This window comes from Agelaius phoeniceus, chromosome 14 (assembly GCF_051311805.1).
Source record: "Agelaius phoeniceus isolate bAgePho1 chromosome 14, bAgePho1.hap1, whole genome shotgun sequence".
Lineage (NCBI taxonomy): Eukaryota > Metazoa > Chordata > Aves > Passeriformes > Icteridae > Agelaius > Agelaius phoeniceus.
The window spans coordinates 13,367,121-13,387,756 of record NC_135278.1 but is presented as its reverse complement, the minus strand read 5'-3'; the positions used below and the strand labels follow the sequence as shown (position 1 = coordinate 13,387,756).

The 20,636-nt window shown below is 46.7% G+C and overlaps 1 protein-coding gene and 1 long non-coding RNA gene across 20 annotated transcripts in view; one reads left to right on the top strand and one right to left on the bottom strand.

Annotated features, from left to right (window-relative positions):
• The window catches only part of MBNL3 (muscleblind like splicing regulator 3), a 93,482-nt gene extending 85,044 nt beyond the window's left edge, over positions 1 to 8,438 (top strand). For all 19 annotated transcript variants that reach the window (XR_013184298.1, XR_013184297.1, XR_008534986.2 and 16 more), the window contains one exon: positions 895 to 8,438. The gene's annotated coding sequence lies outside the window, so the exon portion shown is untranslated. The remainder of the gene's footprint in view (positions 1 to 894) is intronic.
• Positions 8,439 to 18,609: 10,171 nt separating this feature from the next.
• Positions 18,610 to 20,327, bottom strand: LOC129125862 (uncharacterized). Its single transcript, XR_008535009.2, has 2 exons — positions 19,675 to 20,327; positions 18,610 to 18,812 (listed from the first exon to the last, which is right to left on the bottom strand). It is a non-coding gene; the product is annotated as an uncharacterized LOC129125862 (long non-coding RNA).
• Positions 20,328 to 20,636: the final 309 nt, after the last annotated feature.

Below are 20,636 nucleotides of genomic sequence, written 5' to 3'. Positions count from 1 at the left end.
CCTTATCTCTGCTGACCTTAATTAAATACCATATGTATACATGACCTGCTAACTGTGGCTGTGGACCCTGTTCATGAGGGGTGACACCAAGCTTATCCACATTAGTGAAAATGTTCAGCTTAGACTGTACTGCTGTTCCAAATGACAGACAGACATGACATGTTAACCCATTCCATAACATGTAAACCAGCCTGTTCCACTCAATAAGGAGATCATTTGATTGGAAGAGCTTCATCTTGAATTTTTTCAGGAGACTTTCCCTCAGTGGGACTTTGGTAACTGAAACCCTGGCTGCTCTGACAGGTGTTTTTCTTTTCCTCCATGGTTGAAGTAGTGCTGGTAGCCAGGCTGATGGGTCTAGCTCTGCAGGAGATTAGTTGTTGGGTCCTTCAGTGGAGGATTTTCATGAGTACATCACAAAGAGGCAATTTGCTCCCAGAAGAGGGTCCCCTGAGCACAGGGTTCCTGTGTCAGTGTTTTATCTCTGGGCTCAGTTGCCTAAATCCTTAGGATCAGATTTAATGTGACTGTCTAAAGGAAACAAGAGCTAACACAGATCAGGGATTCCTTTGGCCCTCTCCTTAGCCACCCTCTACTTGGCATCCCATCCAAAAATCAAGACTATTATTTGTTCACCTCCCTCTTTCACTATTTGCCCAGTCATTGTGTGAAAGAGGGAGTCATAAGTGCAGATTTAAGAGGATGCCAAGTATGTTATTGGCAATTTCTCCCTACATCAGAAAATTAATGGAATAAAATGTCTGTCTGCAACACACTAATGACGGTTTCTTGGGCAACATATTGAGGATGTAAATGTATTAGAATGACTTCTAAAATATAGATGTATTAACTTCTCACTATTGCTTTGTTGTTGTTTTTTTCTTTCCCCTGCAGCAGACCATGTTGAAATTCTGAACAGTAAAATTATGGAGCACCAGGACTTCTTGGTGGGAAGCTGCGCATGGCCTTTCTGTATATATTCCCCTCTTCCCTCTATCATTCTCTACCACCTCTACAGTAAGCCTGTTGCAGCCTACATGTTAACCAAAAACTGATCAATGGGAATGTCAAAAAAAAAAAAGAAAAAAAAAGCACTATAGAAACAATTAACAAACAGCGCTCTGTTATATGAGATATACAAGTAGGAAATTATAATAGACTTTTATAACACATTACTTTAACACACTTAATCATTTTATGACTACCATCATGATAAGTGCATCTGCACAGCGGACTGTTGGTTTACTGTATACTATCGATGGATAAATGTTTGTCTTGTTTTTAAAGTGTTATCTTACTGTTTTGTTTACATCATAGTCTATTGATTTGTTTTAAAGTGTACATCATTATCAAGTATACTCAATACCATTTTTTCATTATTGTTATGTCTTAAGTTTTCATATACTGTAGGTTTTATGGGGTTTTGTTTGTTTTTTACTAAAAATGTTATTGTGGGAAACAGGAATTATGTGCTTGAAAAACACGACACAGAATGTTCTGCCCTTTGCTGGATTTTGCTGTTAATGTCAGCTAAAGTTGCTTATGTTAAATGCTCCTTTTATCATTTAAAACTTGCCTTCAGATAGTCTCCAAATTTTTAGTACAAGTGATGTGAAAAGACAGCTATCATTTTAGTCCAGTTCAGGGTTCTTCTTTCAATACAATGAGCTGATTCTGGAAACTTTTGGAGAAAAAAAAACACAAAAGCCCAGGCTCAGTAAGGGGACAGGAACAATTTGCTCAGACAGGGGTAAGCATCAAGGGATTTCTGCAGCTCTGTTGTCCATTGAAGTGCATTCTCAGCTGCAAACGGCGCACAATCTCTCTCGCTGTTCTCATGGTGCAGTCGAAACAAACAACAAAAAAATGGTGGTGGAGTGAGACAGCTTCAGTTGGGCAAAAGCTCATTGCATTGGAGAGGAGCAGGTGCCAGCCGTGGCTGGGGAGGGCCCGGGGCCGTGGCTCAGCCCAGGCTGGGCAGCACCGAGCCCTGGGGCTTGTCTCCACCAAGCATGCTGAAACATTTTGGCCTAAAATCTTATATGTGTCTCTTGTTGAAATTTTGTCAGCATGCCCCATTTATTTAATCACCATTTTCCATAAGTGGGTGATATTTCCCCCATCCCTGTGATCTCTGGCCCTTTAAAGCAAACACAGCAGTAACAAAGCAGCAAAAAGCTCAGCATAAGCTTTCTGCTGAAGATAAACATTTGTCTTAATGGAGTTCCTGTCAGTCAGTGGATTTATTTTGGCACCTTCTACTTGATCAAGAGCAATGTTTGTTGCACAACAAGGGCTAGTTCTCAATACCTCCTTTTCATACGCACGAATAAAACCATTTCAGCCCGTGCACCCTGGACAGCCCCGCCTGTCGTTATGCTGCGTTGCTGAACAATCTGGCTGCAGAAATGCATTTTGGTTGAGGATACCGCCAAATTCACCCCTATCATAGCTCTACAGTATCATTGGCATTATGGAAGAGGTGGATTTTCTGCTGTAAATCCACAAACTCCATACAGGGAGAAAGAGAATCAAGCAAGAGGCCAGCTCACAGTGTCTGGAGGGGCGACCACCCCGAGCTCAGAGTGGTCCTGTAGAGTGCCAAATTCAGACACGAGATTTTCTTATCTTTTCCCAGTTCCTTGGCCTTGGTTAGATATTCCTTGTTCCCCCTCCTGCAGTATGAGCACAGACAGTTTGCTGGATGTGTATCTCCATGGGCCACGAGTGATGGTGGCACACCCAGGGCGCAGCCTGTGAGCCCAGGGCAGGCTCTGACCATCTGCCCATGGAGACTCACTCATAGCATGAATCTTTGAGGAGCCCAGCTCAATAAGGCTTTGAGGAATCTTTTTGTTCAATTCAGCAGACTTTGAACCAAACCCTGATAGAAAGGGGGAAAAAAACATCCCCCCAAGACCTCTTTTATGGACCCTGAGTTTTGACAGTCGCTTGTGTCCGTGGATGTTCCCCAGCCATCTGTGCTCACAAGCAGAGGGGTAAAATCAGTGACTCTCATTTGTATTGGTGACCACATACCTGTTCTTTTCACCACTGTGTTTCTGTTTCCCGAAACCATAACATTGTTAGTGGAAAAAGTGGATTTGAGTACTTCCTGTTTGAAATTATTTGTGTATCAAAAATGGGTTTTGCACAACCTGTGCCAGTGCCTCAACAAAGAACAGAGCTGATCTTCTTAAGCCAGAAAGGATGCATTCAAGCTTGTATGGCTTTATGAGTTCAAGGAGGTTGAAATTTTTTCAGTGCTAAATGGATTTTTGTATATCTTGAAACTTTGATGTAACCTCCTATTTTATTTATCGACTTAAACATCTGGCATAGATGTGCATAGAATGTAAACCTAGAATACAGCTGTTTTCATGTCACATTTAAAGCACTGAAAAAAAAAAAGGCGTTTAAGGATTATTTTTTATTAAAGAGGTCCAATGAGGGATGTTCAGGGTAGTTATATTAGGTGCCACAACAGTTTTTATATTGCTGGCAAATTTAGAGTTAATTTGTAAATGAGTTTAAGGAAAGAAAAGCTTGAAGCACTAAACTTCACCAAATTCAAAACAATCTCGGCAAAAATGCCATTTTGAGGTAGCACTATTTAAACTAGTTGTGCAATGACTTGCTCTAATTTTCTTTGTTCAAGAAAGAAAAGAAAAAAAAACCAGTCGCCAGACTATAAATTTCCTAAATAGACTATTACAAAGTCACCGAGCTAGTTAGTGACTCTAAACAAATGTCATAAAAGCATGAATATCATCCTTTATTTGACAAGAGATGTATGTAAGTTTGTTTAAATCAATATAATTTTAGTGACATTTTTATAAGCTTCCCACTTTCCATGAACCTATATTTTTTATTTATCCAAAGTTATTTCTCTTTGTCCATTTCTCTCAGCCTTATGCAAACAATATGCAAGAAATGCTGAAACTTGGATAAAACGGGTCATGCAGAGGGAAAATGAAAGCTGAGATTGATCATTTTCACGAAAAAGGTTGTTAGTAGTTTCAATAAAAAGTACTACTACTAAACTGTAACATAAGCAGACAATAAAAGAGGGATTTAAAATAAAATGGATTCATAAAACTATTAAGATTATTTTTGTTAAATACAGTGTTTTTAGTAATTTGGAACATGATTTCACAATCAGCCGTGTTTTTTAGTTGGAAATTTTTAGCTGATGATTTTTGACTGTGTATTTTTGCATCGCAACGTTCTAGAAGCCGTTACCTCCCCGGGCAGCCCGCGCCGGTTACCGACGCGCTCCTCCCGCGGCGCCGGGGCTGGGCTGGGGTCCCACTGCTCCTCCTGCTGCTCCTCTCGCTGCTCCTCCTGCTGTCCCCTGCAGCGGGGACCCTGCGGGGCTGGCACCGCAGCCGGGGGCACCTCGGTGGCACAGGTGGCCGGAGCAGGACACGGTGACGTCCCCTGGCCCGGCTGGGGCCGGCGCTGGCACGGTAGGAGTAGCTCTAGGACACGCCGGGTACACAAGGATTGAGAAACTGGAGTCCTCGTTTTGTTTATCCCTTGTACATTTCACAGACATGAAAATTGAAAAAGGTGAAATTTATGAGGAAAATCTAATTTCCCATTCCTGTTGAATGGATTTAGTTTGATATTGACCTGATTTTACCATGTGCCTGTTGAAGGCCTTAGAGTATATACTGTATGTTAAAGACTGTAATAACTTTAAAAAAAAAAATAGTTGATAGCCTAATCCAAATGTAAATAGAGCTACAACTCATTGTTACTAGGCTACAACGCATTAATTCATGTCATATATTTTCATTTCTCTACCATTAGTTTTTAAGGTTTTCATTATTGCTTTTTTTGATATCTTTAGTAACTAATGAATTTAATTTTGAAGGAGAGTTAGAGAAAGTTTAAAATTTTTAATACATGTATTCAGCCCATTTAGTTATATTCTAAACCAACACTGAAGCATGGTAAGGTATAGAATACAGTCCATAACTAGTTTGTATAGTTTACAGTTTAAGAACAAAATTAACTTTGTATGTAACTCCTACAATGATAGATTCATTGTTAACTAATTATATTAAGTTGTTGTTGCTATGGCAACAAAACTACAACATGGCTACCTTTGTATACATTATTTGTGAAATTTTCACATGTAAATTAAAAGTGATGTGTAACAGTATGAGCTTGTTAAAGGTACAGTTCGATACTGTCAGATAAAGATATGATTGAATATTTTTAAAATCCCAAAGTCCCATGTGAACGCTGAATTTGTGTCTTTAAGGTCACTTTTTCAGTCAAGAAGTTTACAACACATGGATTTAGAGTCAGGTTTTATAGCTTGTAGAAATTGTTGTGTGGCAAGGGTTATTCCACAGTATTTTCACTTGGGGAACACAGCAGCCTGTATTTACAGCGTAGTGACCGGTCTTGCTTTCGTTTCACATCCATTCACACGGTGGCAATTCAGAATTAATCCGTTTCAGTACTGTAGCTTTGCCTGCAATTTTCTTTTCTCCAGAAATTGAACACTCACACGATTACGTTACGATCAGGGCTAAATAATTAAGCATATAACTATTTTAATACTAATTTATATTAGCAAAAACTGTACATAAGAAAAAAAAAATATTGTGGAATGACCCCGTAACAGTGTTGAAGATACAAATATGCTGCAGTTAAACTGATTCAGTTAGTGTACGAATGTGTGAGACACACCTTTTTTGCACTTATGTACATAGTCCACGAAAGAAATCCTTGGAACTTATTTTGAATATAAAAAGTCTGTAATAATACAGGAAAAGTTTGTAAAAGAGATAGGTATTACTAAGGCTTTGAAAAGGAGGAGTTTTTTGCTATAAAACTTATCTGAAAGCATGATGTTGCTTTGCTGTTGTAAAAGCTTTGTAGTTTGCCATAGCTTATTATACAGCAGACTGATAACAGGTCAGCTCCAACCTGCAGCACAGAGAATGGGAAACGGTGTGGAATTAATTAGTAAGGTCACTAGCAAAGATTCAATTTACTTTTTTTAATCAGCCTACATTTTCAAACACACCCCAGGTCATGTTTCTGATAGGTTGTGTTCTCGGTGAATCCTATTAGGACTGGTAGGTCCATGGCAGCACACACACATTTTTCCTAGCACCTAATCCTATTTCTGTCTTGAAGTGTTTATCTGTGGGAGGTGACTGTCATTGTGGTGAGTGTTTTAAATCCCAGAGTGAATTTGAAATGTCACAACTTCTTGATTTTTATTTTTTTTTAACCTTTTGGGGCAAGGTAACAAAACGGAAGGAGCTGGTGAACCATAGATGGGCAGGGATGGGTTGGGATTGTCTGGGACCAGTTCTTTCTGCTGTGTGACAGCCATGGTGTGATTTGAGAGGCACAAGGTAGTGCTGCTGGGACAGGGAGGTGGAGGCTGGTGGCAGTGTGGCCAGCTGGGTGCTCCAGGCTGGGACCAACAAGCCCCTTAGATTTGCCACCAAAGGAGAGCAAAGCTGTGGGTCCTCAGTGAGCAGCCTTTTGTTCCTGTTTGTGTTGGTACTGCTGGGACTCTGCAGTGCTGGGGGATTTTGGAGCAGCTGAAGTGCCTGTGTTGACCCATTTATTTTTGATTGAAACAAGTTTCAGTTTTTGTTGGATTTTTTTTATGTTCTTTTTTTTTTTTTTCCTGCAAAACCCAAGCCCCAGTTTTGCTTCAGAAAAGTAACTGGTTTTGCCATGAGTCTGGTCCTGACTCAAGCAGTGAGGAGCAAGTCCCCCAGAGCAGAACTGGTGGGAGGTGGCATCCAGTGTGACTGTCACCCTTTGTTGGATGCCCCAGGGCTGGGAGCTGAGCTGCTGCTGCCAAGCACAAGAGCTGTTCCTTGGCCAGCATTCCCAACCCCTGGCAATGCCAGTGTGTGCCCAGCCAGCCCACTCTGCACCACGGGGCTGTGCAAGTGGTGGTTTGCTGAATTGGAACAGCCCCAGGGTCTTTAAAATGAGGAAAAATCAGATGTTCCTTCTCTCCGTGGTGTTATGTAATAACCTAGATTTTAATACAAAATAATCAGCTAGTTCAAGCCACCACACTATTATGGCTTCCCTTTGCCATCATCAGTTTCTATAATCAAGTTCTTTCTCATATCTAGGATTATGAGAGAAAAAATATTTTGCACTATGTGAAATGAATCATAGCTGGTCAAACTTTGTTAGGGTATGAGCATGATCATGACAACACTGCTAAAATCTTTGCTAGTGATCTTTACTGACATCCTCTATCATCAAAAATAACTCTATATGCCTCTCAAAGGAGATATTTAAACATGCAAAATAACACAACTGTTAAATAAAATGAAGTTATTTTTCCAAACACACAACAGAGAGAATTACCTGACACCGAATTACAAGGTTCCAGTTCTTTATTACTGTACACAGATGCTATTTGATAGTGGTGGAAGCCAAATGATTTTGTTGCCATGGCTTTTGTATCCTAGCAGATGAGGGGATGATAAGACCATTCTTAGATTGGATTATGGGATTTTTTTTTCTTTCCAATTAGCTTTGTTTTAATTTTTTTTTTTTTAGATCATGAAAATGAACCGACTCCTCACCCTTTATTACATCACCTGACAAAAGATCACTATTTTTTTTTATAAATAGAGAATTGTATTTTAGGCAATCACTAAATCAAAGAGAGAATGTTCTCCTAAATTGTCAATTTTTAATTTAAATATATAAAAACATTTATACTGTACTGTGTAAAGTAGATCTTTGAAGCACATTCTTCTTTTCATAGGCATTTCTGGTAAAACAATGTAAGGGAAACATTAGATATCAATTTAATGGAATAGTTTAGAAAATATATACAAATGATTACACTTAGCCCTGTGGAATTGTAAGAAATTAAAATATCATTGGATCCAGACAGGCGTAGGTTAATGCAGTATTTCAGTTCCATAACAGGATAGTTCATTCCCTCAACTGCTACCAACAGGGTGTACGCTTTGAATTTATGTTTCTTTTTGCCACATTATATTGCTGTAGTGCTTGTACGTGCTTTAGAAATGTGCATAATGCTACTCATTTTAGTATGTTACTTCTATATTGTTATTGTTTATTTTTTGATCTTTTAATAAAGTGTATAAAATTCTTGGTTATGTTTTTTATGGATCCATATCTACACATTAATAGGAGTTTACTTTAAAAACTTTTCAAGTTCCAGTTTATTAGTCCCAAACTTCAAAGATTCTGATGTAAAAATAATAACTAATGAATTTGAATCAATGTTATATCTGACGTGTAGATCAACAGAATAAATTTCTTTCCAGAAAATACCTTTAGTATTTTGAATTCTGTAGCCAGTGCCTCCTTTTTACTGGATGCATTTGGCCTATCATATTAAAGTTACTAACACAAGACAGACATTTGTATTTTAGAAAAATAAAAAGTAAAACTTTCCAGATGCTGCCTTTTGGTTTCTCTCGTGCCTTAGACCTTTGGAGACACATGTGATGTGGTCTGCCTGCCTTGTGTTTTTCCATGCTTCCTTTCTGACCTGTCTGTGATGCGATTAGAGAGGAGATCAGAGCTGTGCATTTGAAGATAACTGTGAAGAATGAATCAACTCCCATTCAAAGGCCTGCAGCTTTTGTAGAACAGTGATGTGTGTGTTAATTTTTCTCTTTCAGCATTCGTGTCAGATGCCATTTTGAATGTCCCAGTGCAATAATACAGCAGTGAGCTCCCCTTTGGCAGCAGCCTGGATTCCCCAGCTCTCTTCCAAGTGCCCAGCTTGTCCCGGGCTGCCTGGCCAGCACAAACTGGGGCTGTCTCTCACCATGGTCTGGAGCCACCCTGGCTGAGCTGGGTCTCGGCTGCTGCAAGAGAAAATTGCTTCTTGATGAGCTTGTTTGTGCTTTCTGTAATGTTATGTAGATTTAGATGTAAGAAAACTGCTCAGCAGTGAGGCCACCTTGGTCATCACCTTGTTACCAATAGCGCTGCGTCAGAGGGGCTTTCACCCCTCGACTGCCTCACGGTCACCACGTGCTCCACCAAGGCTTAAAGCTGGAGGCACCGGGCCAGGACATGTGGCTGTGCCAGCCCACAGCGTCACCCGGGCCAGGACATGTGGCTGTGCCAGCCCACAGTGTCACCCAGGCCAGGACATGTGGCTGTGCCAACCCACAGGGTCACCCGGCTCATGGGCAGCAGAGGACAACGGCGGAGCCCCGAGGATGTGAGTAACTGCCCTTGTGATGTGAGTAACTGCCCTGAGGGTGTGAGTAACTGCCCTTGTGATGTGAGTAACTGCCCTGATGTGAGTAACTGCCCCGAGGATGTGAGTAACTGCCCTTGTGATGTGAGTAACTGCCCTTGTGATGTGAGTAATTGCCCTGAGGGTGTGAGTAACTGCCCTTGTGATGTGAGTAACTGCCCTGATGTGAGTAACTGCCCCGAGGATGTGAGTAACTGCCCTTGTGATGTAACTGCCCCAATGTAACTGCCCCCAGGATGGGAGTAACTGCCCCCAGGGCGTGAGTAGCTGCCCTGGTGATGTGCGAGTGGCAGTGGCGGCGCAGCCTCGGCACCCAGGCAGCCGTGACGGGACAGGGCTGTGACGAGTGAGCCTGGATGGGGCAGCCAGAGGGGTCTGGTGCCAGCACGAGGGAGTCCCCTCAGCAGGGGAGGGATCCTTGGCTGTTTTCCCAAAGGAGTTTAAGAATCTGACCCTTGGGACTTGGGGGAGGGATTAGGATTGGGAGTTTGAGGGTGTGTTTCAGGGGATGTGGGTGCAGTAGACCTGCTGGGGCAGGAGTGGTGGCCAGGGGAGGCTGGGCAGACGCTGCTCAGTAGGACAAGCTGCTGACTTTGAGAACAGACAGACTGAGCCCAGGACAAATTATGTAACTGCTGCTTTTTCATCAGCCTGTTCCCCTGACTTCTCTTTGCAGGTTAATTGACTCTATTTGTGTGTCAAGGCCACTTAGAGCTTTCTTCTATAAATGACTCCTGCCTCATCTGATGGCACAGTTAAATGTCTGAATTGTTTCTAAGATCACAAAAAAGTGGAACTGAAACTTTTTTAGGCAGTTGATGTGGAAGCATGGGATCCTTCCTGAATGGTTACTCATAATTTCTATTGCTAGCTTTGGTCTGGCTTTATTTCCATGCAGGATGGAGACAGGGGCTTTCAAATGATGCATTTTATGGAGATGTGGGATGGGCTGGGCCTTGGCTGCCTGGAGACACCAGCTCTGCTCAGAAGCCTGCCCATGGAGGAGGCTGGGGCTTGGAGTCCCACACTAGCACTGAAAATTGAGGGTAGTCCATCAACAAGAGACTTTAAATTGCATTTCAAGGCCAAACAGCATCCTTGGAGATGTGGGATTTTACCTGGGGTCCATTTGCAGAAGTTACAGGAGGAGCTGCTGCAAACTGTTTTGTAAGTGGAGTTGGATGAAAGGATCTGACCAAAATTATTCATGATGCTCTATTTACAGCATGTGCCATTTTGAAGTCTTATAGCACCTGGCCCATCTACTTTTTCATTGAGGCTTGTTTGTGCAGGAAAGTCAAGTTTCATACAAAAACCTCTTTTAGCTCTTTGGCTGCTGAAGCTTCAGTAGGGAACATGGGAAAAAATCAATTTTTCAAGACTTACTCCATATTCAGATGGTATAAAGCCAGTTTTTATTCAATCTGGTCTTAGTACTGGATAAATAGATCAATTTTATCTATTTATTATAAGAAATAAGAGAATGGGGAAAAGTTTGGTTAATCCCTAATGAGTTGTGAATCTAAAATATGCTCTCCAACACAAGCAGCCCACAGCAGGGCTTGTGTCAGAGTGCAGGGCAGTGTGAGGAACAGCCTGCACCCTCTCACTTGTGCTCTGAGCTGTTACTGCAGACAATGGACTCAGTCTGGTGCCTCCTCCAGCCCAGGTGAGACGTGCCTGGAGCACATCTCTGAGATGGCAGCACGTGCCAGCAAAGGATCCCTGTGAGTGGGCTTGGAGGCCTCTGAGCTCTCTGTGGACAGTGAGACAGAAAAAGCCACAGTCTGAAGGCCATGGGGACAGGCTTGGAGGAGCAGCCACCCGGCTCTGATGGGTCCCAGCAAGGCCTGGCTCAGTCAGAAGATGTTTGCTTTGCCCTTCCCTCCTCCTTTTGCCTTTTTCAGGGTGGCTCTGCCAGTCTTTAGCACCACGTGCCCTGGCATCTGCCTTGCTGTTCCAACTGCCCTTCCCCTGGATTGAATGTGTAAATCCAGCCCCGAGGGGATGGCACTGTGACACCTCGCCTCTCCCTGAGGCAGGAGGCCCTGGCACGATGCTGCTGCACCATTTCTCTCTTCACAGCCACAGCTGGGCTCCACAGAGGTATTTCTGCTTTGCTCCATGGTTGGTGTAAATGATTTGCTGGTAAATGTTATCAGAGCCTTCCCAAGGGAGCTGCTGCCTCCCACCCTCGGCAGCCGCCGCCTGCTCTGAGCCTGTAATCGATGCTGCTTCTGCTTTAATGCTTCACAGCTCCAAGCTCAGCCCATCTCCATGGCAGTGCTTCTGCTGCAGTTCTGCATGTCCTGTGCTCCCCATGGCCCCACCTGCCCCACAGCCCTGCCAGCCCCAGTTTTGCCCCCACACCTGCAGTACAGTGGCACCTGAATGTCTGGCAGGGCTCTCACTGGTGAACAGCTCCTGGTGATCACATCAAGGGGAGCTTGGGGTGTTTTGAGCTGCATGTGGCTGCACCAAAGCAAAGGTGCTTGTGCTTTGTAAAGCTTCTGGAAAACTCTTATTGAAGAAAACTGTGTTTTGCTTTCCCCCACAGGAGCCTGAATCAAAGCCATCAGCCACTTGCCCTGTGGGGTGAGCCTGCCCGAGGGTCACACCCTGCTTTAAGGAGACATAGGATATTCCATCATTGTTCTCAGAGCCATGTGTGGCTGTGCCAGGGCAGAGGAAATACAAAGGTAAGACCATGTATTCCCTGGGGTGCAAGGTGCTGGTGGCCACCCACACCCCATGATGCTGGGGCATGCAGGAGCAGTGGGTGCTGGCTCAGCAGCTCCCCTTTCTGGAGCATCCCTTGTGCTTTGGAAGCTGGATGTGCCAGTGCTGCTGCCCTGGCCCTGCTGTGACCCTCAGCGAGGTTTGGGACAGGCAGGGCCCCAGCAGTGCTGGCAGCAGCAGGACGGGTGACGCACAGGTCACACAGCACGATGCTACTTGTGCTATTGCATAAATCAAGGGGATTTGGGTGAGGGCAACGAGGGCAACTTGGGGCTGTGAGCTGGGGAGGATGAGGCCTTGGAAGATTTTAATTTTCTACACTGAACGGTGTGAGAGTGGGGGCTGTGGTCACACTTGGACCAGTGGGGATAGACTGAGGGTAGCCCACGCTGAGGGAGGTGGGCTGCAGTTCCCCCCACCAGGCTCTCGCCCCTCTGCCAGCTTTGCTCAATTATGGGAAATCCTTTAAGCTTTTGCATTAGTGCTGTATTTAGGTCTGCACTGTATTAGGGCTTGGCATAGGGAGCACAGTGAGATTTCTCACTTAATAAAGAATGTTTTAAAGGCATTTGTCACTGTGCCCGCTGCTGGGAGCCAGCTCTCTGGGCAGGCAGGGAGGGTGCTGGGGGAGGTGAGGGAGCTGGGCTGGCTCCAAGGCCTGCTGTGCTTGGCCCTGGCCAGGTCCCACCCCTGCCCCTGTGCTCCCACACTGAACCTTGGAACAGAGGGTCCTGGTGTGCCCCCATTACCCACCCAGCCAGGGCTACCTCAGGTCGTGCATCCCAGGGCTGCAGCTGGTGACATCCCCACCCATGTGCATCAGCACAGCTGCTGGCAAAGCCCAGCCACCCTCCCGTGAGGCTGCAGGGCTGCTGTGCTGGCAGGAGGCCCATCCCCTCCTGCTGGCACTAAATGTGTCATGGGTGGTGAGCAGGGATCATGAGTCACCAACACCCACCCCAGCCAGCCTGGCCAGTCCTGGCACAGGGCTGCAGAGCAGGAGCTGGGACAGATCTGCCTCCTCCTCCTCCTCCTCTGCCTCTCCCACCTGCAGCCTCACCAGCCTGCATCTTCCACAGGGCACCAAATGATGGGGTATCCCTCAGGCAGCACTTACCTGGGGCTGAGGTGACAGTCAGCTCCCCTGGACCAGTGTGGGGATGTGTCCCCCCATAGCCCTGCTCACAGGAGTCTGACACTGCCACAGCTCTACCCCTGGATCTTGGACAGCTTGGCAAGGATGGGGCTACCTGAGGAAATGTGTGTCCCCTGGACTGTAAGTAGCTGAAGCTGGGGCTGGGCCAACCCAGGGTCGGCTGCTGGGAGCCAGGAGGAGCCTCTGGATTCCCCTTTCAGTATGGATTTTTCTTTTAATTTGGTAATTGTTCAGCCAACAGAGTATTGGATAGAGATTTTGAGCCTCTGGTGATGGGCTGTGGCAAATGGCCCACACTCTTGTGGAGGGCAAAGCTCAACCCTTGCTTGAGGGCAAGTGAGGAGCCTTCTCTCCCTGCTCAGCCCCATGAGTGTCACTTCAGCACTTGGATCCCTGTCCCCAAACTCCAACCCCTGCAGTTGTTGTGAGGGCCAGAGCCTGGAGAAAGCCAGGCTTCTGCATCAGCCCATGGCTGCTCACAAAGACAGGAGAGAAGTTGTGCTGTGGCTCAAGTGACATCCCTGGGCAAGCCCAGTGTCGGTGCATGTGGCAGCCGCCCCCTTGTTGGGGGCTCAGCTGGGAGCCCTGGCAGCCTCTTCCCCTTTCCCTCTGAGCTGCTGCATGAGCAGGAAAAGCAAAATTTTGTGGGATTGTTGTGGATCTGCTGCTGAACCAGGCCCCAGAGCAAAAGCCTCTCCCAAAACCACCACTGGGGTCCCCAGGGAGGGCCCCAACCCCAGAGAGAAATCATCAGACAGGGAAAGCTTTCATTTCCTTCCTGTCTTTGCCTTCTCCGGGGCCAGGCTTGATTATTCCTTTCAGCAACACAAAGTGCTAGAGAGGCTCAGCAGCCAGAGATCAATTTTCTCTGCTCTTGGTGCAATGTGCCTGTGCAGGGGGAAGTGGCTTTCTTCCTTTCCTTCCCATTGTGCTGAGACTTGGTGGGTGGCACCAGGGGCAGTGGCAGCTGCATTGCCAGAGGGAGGGTGGCAGGGAACCTGTGCCAGCCCTCACCTGGTGCTCTGCTGAGGGAGGGTGTCAAAGCCTTTCACTCACAGCCATTGAAGAGCAAAGATATTGCTGGAAAAGAAATCCCAGCTTGTCTCAGACATCAGTATCACTCTGAGGCACGGTGCAGGGTGGGACTCTCCACTGCTGCCTCTGCTCCTGCTGTGACATCCCCTCTCATTCACCACTTGCTAATGGAGGATGACTTTCTTTCCAGGGAACATGCAAAAATTTGTCTCCACAGTAATAATATGCAAAGATCTCATGTTTAAGTGATTGGAACATCGTGGCAGCACAAGGTATGAAGTCTGAACACAGAGGGATTCAAGATGGTTCTCAATTATGCAGACAAGATAAAGAAAAAAAATTTAGAGAATTTTAGAATTTTAAGAGGATGGGAAAGAATTTGGCATGGGATTAAATATTAGGGAAAAGATTAGACCAGCAAAAAACAGATGAGAAAAGCCTGAGGGGTGAGGCAGATGGACCAGAGCAAGGAAAGCTGTCAGCCCACAGACAAGGACTAACCAAGGGATGAGTCCGAGCGCTGTCCCCACAACATCCCAAGTCCACATTTCCACACTGGAGCTGTGGCACTAGGGAGAGGGAAGAGCATCCTCTCCCTGGCACTGGCATGGCTGGACTTGCTCAGGGGCTGCTGACAGTGAGGTGTCCATGGCTGTGGATCAGTGAGGCAATGGATCAGTGAGGCAGTGAGCCCTCTGTGTGATTGCACCCCAAGTGCTGACTTGGCCCATGCAGGGCTGTTTGTTGGTCCATCTCTGCAGGGATGGGAGGTTCCTGCCTGGTCCTGGAGGCTGGGAGGGAGCACCAGCCTGGCAGAGCCACAGTTTGCTTCCACCAGCCACTGGTTTGATTCTCTTCAGACTGTGCAAATTAGGAAACTTTGAAACACCAAAGTGTCACACTGCTATGCCAGGCAGCAGCCCTTCACTTCTTTAAGCAGAAATACAGCTGGGGTTTGGATCACCAGCTTTTAACTACAAAATGCTCAAGCAAGTTCATAAACGGCAGAACAAAATACTAAAGACTGCAGGTAATTATGGCAGAGACCTCTGGAGTCCTCCCCAGCATGAGGAGCCCCAGCAAAGCTGTCAATGGCTCCCACTGCTTCTGATCCTGGCTGGCAAATATTAATTTTGGGTTTTTTCAAGTCAAGAAATTAACTGCTTTGCAACCCCATCTAATTTGAATACTCTAATTAAGCAGTTTCGGTGCTTTTCTCCTCCCAGGACTTTCCCTGGCCAAGCACTTTAACCCCTTGGTTCCCAGGCTCCTGGAGCAGTCAGCCTCTGAGATCTGCTGGTTTGGCTCCCTTGGATGATGATGATGATGATGGATGCCACATGTCATCCAGGCTGCAGATCTCCAGGGTGTTATGAAGACCCTTGCTGGTGTCTGGATTGTCTCCAAGCAGCCAGGTGCTCTTTCCAGGAGAGCTGACAGGCTCTGGTGTGGAGGACACACAGCTTTGTCCCATTGGCCTCCCTTGACAGGGAAGCTGACCAAGTGTCTCATACTGAGCTCACTGTGCTCCTGCCCTGCAGATGGTTTGTTGGCTGCTGGCAAAGGCAGCCTGGGGGGAAAGCTCTGCCTGGTTCCCACTGCCCATGGCTCTGCCACTGCACTGCCATGGAAATCCTTTCCCTCTGGCCTCAGGCAGATCTCTGGAGGCATCTCATCCAAGATGTGCAGGGTGGCCATTTGGGGACATGTGCCAGGCATGGGGACTCTCTGCTGATGTGTTTGTGTGGCTGGGGAAAAGAGCTGGAAGGGAAAGTGAGAGTCCTTAGCATGGGAAACAGGGCCATGCCAAGGAGATGGCCTGTGATATTCTGATTTGATATTCTGTGACTCTAAATCAAGTGGGATGTGCCACCCTGTAGCATTTGGTGACAGTGGCACTGCCCACCTGGGAAGAATCTCCCACATGCCATGAGTGCTGCCAGAACTCAGATATTGTGCATCCCATGCACAATAAGGAACGGGCCACCAGTATTCCTACAGAAATGTCCCCGTGTCACCCACCCAAGGCACTGAGGAGCCACGAGGCCGAGGTGCTCGGCTGTCTCAGGGACACTGCCTGTTCAGGGCTGGGGACAGCACGAGGCAGGGGGGTTCTGGTCTCAGGTCACCGCACAACCTGGCAGTGCCCGCCCGGGGACCCGGCACGCTTTAATGAGCTCAGAGCCTGCATGCAGGAATTAACGACTCGGAATAATACTTGTCACTTCTCTGTGAGGAAATTGTCAAGTGAAAAGCAATTTACTAAAAAAGGAGGGAGGAAAGAAATGGTTTTGCTTATTAAGATCAACATCATATTAAAGTATTTTTTCAATACCCCATTTGGGTTGAATTTTACATTTTCTTCTCTCTTGTTCTCACCAATGGGAGTAAAGCAGGAGGTTTCACTCTAATTAATTGTTGTCTGCTTCATTTGGCCAGCAAATTTCATGAGCAAGGTTACACATTTCTGTAGCATTTGAATTTCAAATGCTGCAGGAATATGATAAAAAAAGGAAAACACGTGGAATTCTAAAAGCAAATGGAAACCTTTCTGTAAGACATCAGTTTAAAATTGCTTTATACTTACAAATCTTAAAAATATATCTTGTCTGGGTATTTACCTTCCCCCTCCTTTCTTTTCATTTGGAGTTTAAAGCAACAGGTTTGATTTATGTATTCACTGTTGCCTTTTTTAGCTTTAAGGAGCTGTATTTTCAGTTTTACTCTACTGTTGGCTAGAAACTTTAAAACATATATATATATATATATGCATGTATGTATGTATGTATATGTATTTCTCTGAAGAGGCTGTCCCATGTGTTGATGATTTAACCAAGGCAAAACTGAGGATGGCCCCGTCCCCTCAGCTTTGCAGAAATTTGTGGAAGGTGGTACCCAAGGAGAGGGTGCTGTGCTGGCATCATGTTGGGTGTGTGCAGGACAGGCCACTCTGAGAGCCTCGGAGCTGCAGCTCGGTGTGAGCCCAACAGACCCGGAGAGCAAAAGCTGGAGGCGCTTCCAGGCACTGCAGAAAGGATTACAGCAGCTTGGACTGTGAAGGGCAACGAGGAGAGAGCTCAGCTCGACGTCTGGAGAAAATAGGAAGAGGAATGACCCGTGAAAGCACATTGCTGGCTTCACCAGCACGGCCTGCTCACGTGGAGCAGTGACTCATCACCACCCAGAGACCCAGAGATGCTGATCCTGCGGGCAGGAGGTGCAGCATCAGAGGAGAGAGGGTGGGGAGCTGAGGGGTTGCAGGCACTGAGTGTGGCTGCCTGTGGTGCTGATCAGCTCCTGGCCAAGCTCTTCTAAATGGCTGGTGATCTGGTACCATGTCTGTGAGCCAGAGAGAGATGCTTCTCCCAGAAATCCCAACAGTCTCCTTGTTGTATCAATTATATTTCAGTGCAGCCCTACTCCTGCTTCAGAATTGGTAATTGCTTTGGAAAATGTCCTTTACCTTTTTTGAAGCACCATCATGCCTTTTGTTGCAACTAAAGTAATGGCTAAAAGCTGAGGGGTGGCAGAAAATCAGAAATTTCTGAGAAAGGTCCTCAGGATTTGCCTCTGAGTCATCTCTATATTGGCAGGAAAAGCTGGCAAAAAAGAAAAGCATCTCTGCAGGTTCTGAAACAGCCCCAGAATTAGGAGTCTGGGCCAGGTGGACACATTCAACCCCTAAGACACATTTCACTGGAACCTGACAGGGCTGAGATCAAAAGCTGTCACTGCAGTTACGTGACTGGTGTAACGTGACCTCCCTGAATGAGCTGCATGTGAGAGCAGCCCCCGGTGCTCCAGCAGCCATTCGAGCCCTGAGGAGCTGGTCCTACCCTGCAGCTTCCCTGCTGAACAGCATAAGGCACAATAAGTGGATTAGCAAAACCTCTGGAAGAGGCAAAGAAGAAAGGACACTGGGCCTTAAGCTGGTTTTGCATGTATTTACGCAAATGACGTCCCCAGCTAGATGGTAACTGAGGTGAAATCTGGGCTATCCCTGCTGCCCTGGCTCAGCAGCCTGCTGCTGGCTTCCTGGCAGAGGAGAGCCTGGTTTGCAGCTCAAGCAGACACAGGGAGTCAGAGCAGATCGATGATGGCAGCGGGGACAGCCAGAGGTGGTGGCGGCCGTGCAGCACCCACACTGTGCCTGCAGTGGGGAGCCTTTGGCTGCTGGGGGGTGGTGCAGCCCCATCCTGGCATCCACAGGACATGTTCCAGACTCCTCACTCCATCCATGGCTTGGAGAGGCTCCTTTGTCCCTCTCAGGGTTCTGCTCCCAGTTACGCCTCCCCGCTGGGCACAGCACCGGGCAGGATTCATCTCTCACATTGGTGAGATAGGGATTGCAATTATTCCTGGCCCTTGCTTGTGCCATCTGTCTGTTCCCTGAACATCCCTGTAGGATCTGTGTCTTAGCAGGTTAATTTAATAAGAGCCTGCTTTATTGTTGCTGGCTGCAGGCACAGCATAGAGCAGCTGAGTCCATCAACAGCACAGAGCTGCTCTGGCAGCAATCGAATCCTGCCCGGATGCTCATTTGGGAAGGTTGTTCTGCTGAGAAAGGGCAAACCCTCCTGGGGCAGCACCGAGGGCTGAGCCCTGCTCCTTTCTCCTTGGCAGGAGCTGTGGAGAAAGTGGCAACAGAGATTAAATCAGGCCTTTGACCCAGGATGTGCCACACCTCAGGGGAGGGGATGGTGATAGCGAGGGAGGGGCAGAGGTGGTGCTGGCAGGAGGTGCCGTGCATGGCTGGCTCAGGGCTTGGCCATTTATGGCAGAAGCAGCTCTTCCCATCCAGACTTTCAAAACCTTTGACATCACCAGCTATTTTTGTGGCTTGGGATATATGGTAGGGCACAAGGTGGTGAAAGAGCTGTGCAAACTGTTTAATGAAGGGAATGACTCGTCTTAAGGATAACAAACAACCTGGTGCACTTTGAGATCGGCCCTTTTTTTCAGGTATAGGCATCTATGCTCAGGTATAAAGTCCTGTGAGTTGGGAAATAAATCTTGGCAATCCAAATCAATACTGGAGGAGGGAAAAAAATCCATTTTCCCAATCCTGTGTCCACCTGCTTGGACTTCCCCTCAGCCTAAGAGCGAGGCATTGCTGGTTAAAGTCAATTGCACAAAAATATATTTGGCTTTTCTCCCACTGTGCTCTTTGCCCCTTCCTCTCCCGCAGTCATTCCTCCACCCATCACACACATAATGGACCAGCAGTGCCACAAAGACGTGCACATAATGAACCTAAGTGACCGTGTAATCTTATTATTGTCACCCTCATCCTCCCTTGCCCCTTTTCTCCCTCCCCCCATTTGTCACTGTTGCCGATTGTGTCATGGTTAAAATTAGATGGGAAGCTCCTCTGGGAGCAACTGTGGCTTTCCTTTATCCCGAGCACCCTGAGTGCATTAAGGTACTTTGCAACAACTCGTGATTTCTAATGGGGTTAAAGTAGGAGGCAGCCTGTTTTAATGCTCACCTTTTTGCATTTTCGAGCTGATTCACCAGCCACATGAAAATCTTCCATCCAGGCACGTCTGCCTCCTGCCAGCAATTCACTTGACAACACAATTCTGGAGGCAACAGTGAAGGAAGGAGAGGGTTTTTTACTTACATGTAATAAAGAAGAGTGAATCAAATTTGGCATAACTTAAGTAAGATTTGTTCCGGAGGATAAAAGTCCTCATTGACCTTTTCCCATAATGGACATGTTCTCTTTATGGAAAGAAAGTGAATAAAATAAAGCTGTTTGTGAAAACGGCCACAAGCAGAGTCACCTCCTCAGTACCTTTGGATGGTTTTAGGCTTGGCCAGGAACCTTTCTATGGCTGCTGGATGCCCAGGAGGAGCAAAACGCGGCAGCCGTGTCTGCCCTGGACTTGCAATCAAACAGGTGATGCAAAGGGGAAAGGGACAAATCCAGCACTCCACACGTGGTGCCTGCTGAAATTCTGCAGTCCGCAGGGAAAAGCATAAACAAATGTGGTTATATTGGAGGGGACCTTCTCTGTGGGTGGGAATCATCGAGTTGGGTCTGAAGCGACTGGGGGATTTTATTTCAGAGAGAAAACAGACGCTGATTCTTTTTAGTTGCTCCCTCTTAACAAGGGCGAGCTTCACTGGCGGGGATGGCTCTGGTGCCGTGCTGACACCTGCTGTCTGCACTGCCGTGGGACTGCCGAGCCCAGCCCAGCCCAGCCCAGCCCGGCCCAGCCCAGCGCCCCGAGCCCGGCCCTGCCCGGCCCAGCCCAGCCCGGCCCGGCCCAGCCGGGAATCTCCGGCCGCTTCTGGGGAGATTTTCACGTAACGGGGAAAAGCCGGGCAGTGAGGCTTGAGCAGCTGTGGGAGTGTAAAGGCACAGAACGAATCTTGCGGGTGGAGGTAACACCTTTCACAGAATCCCGGACTGGTTCGGGTTGGGAAGGACCTTAAAGGTGATCT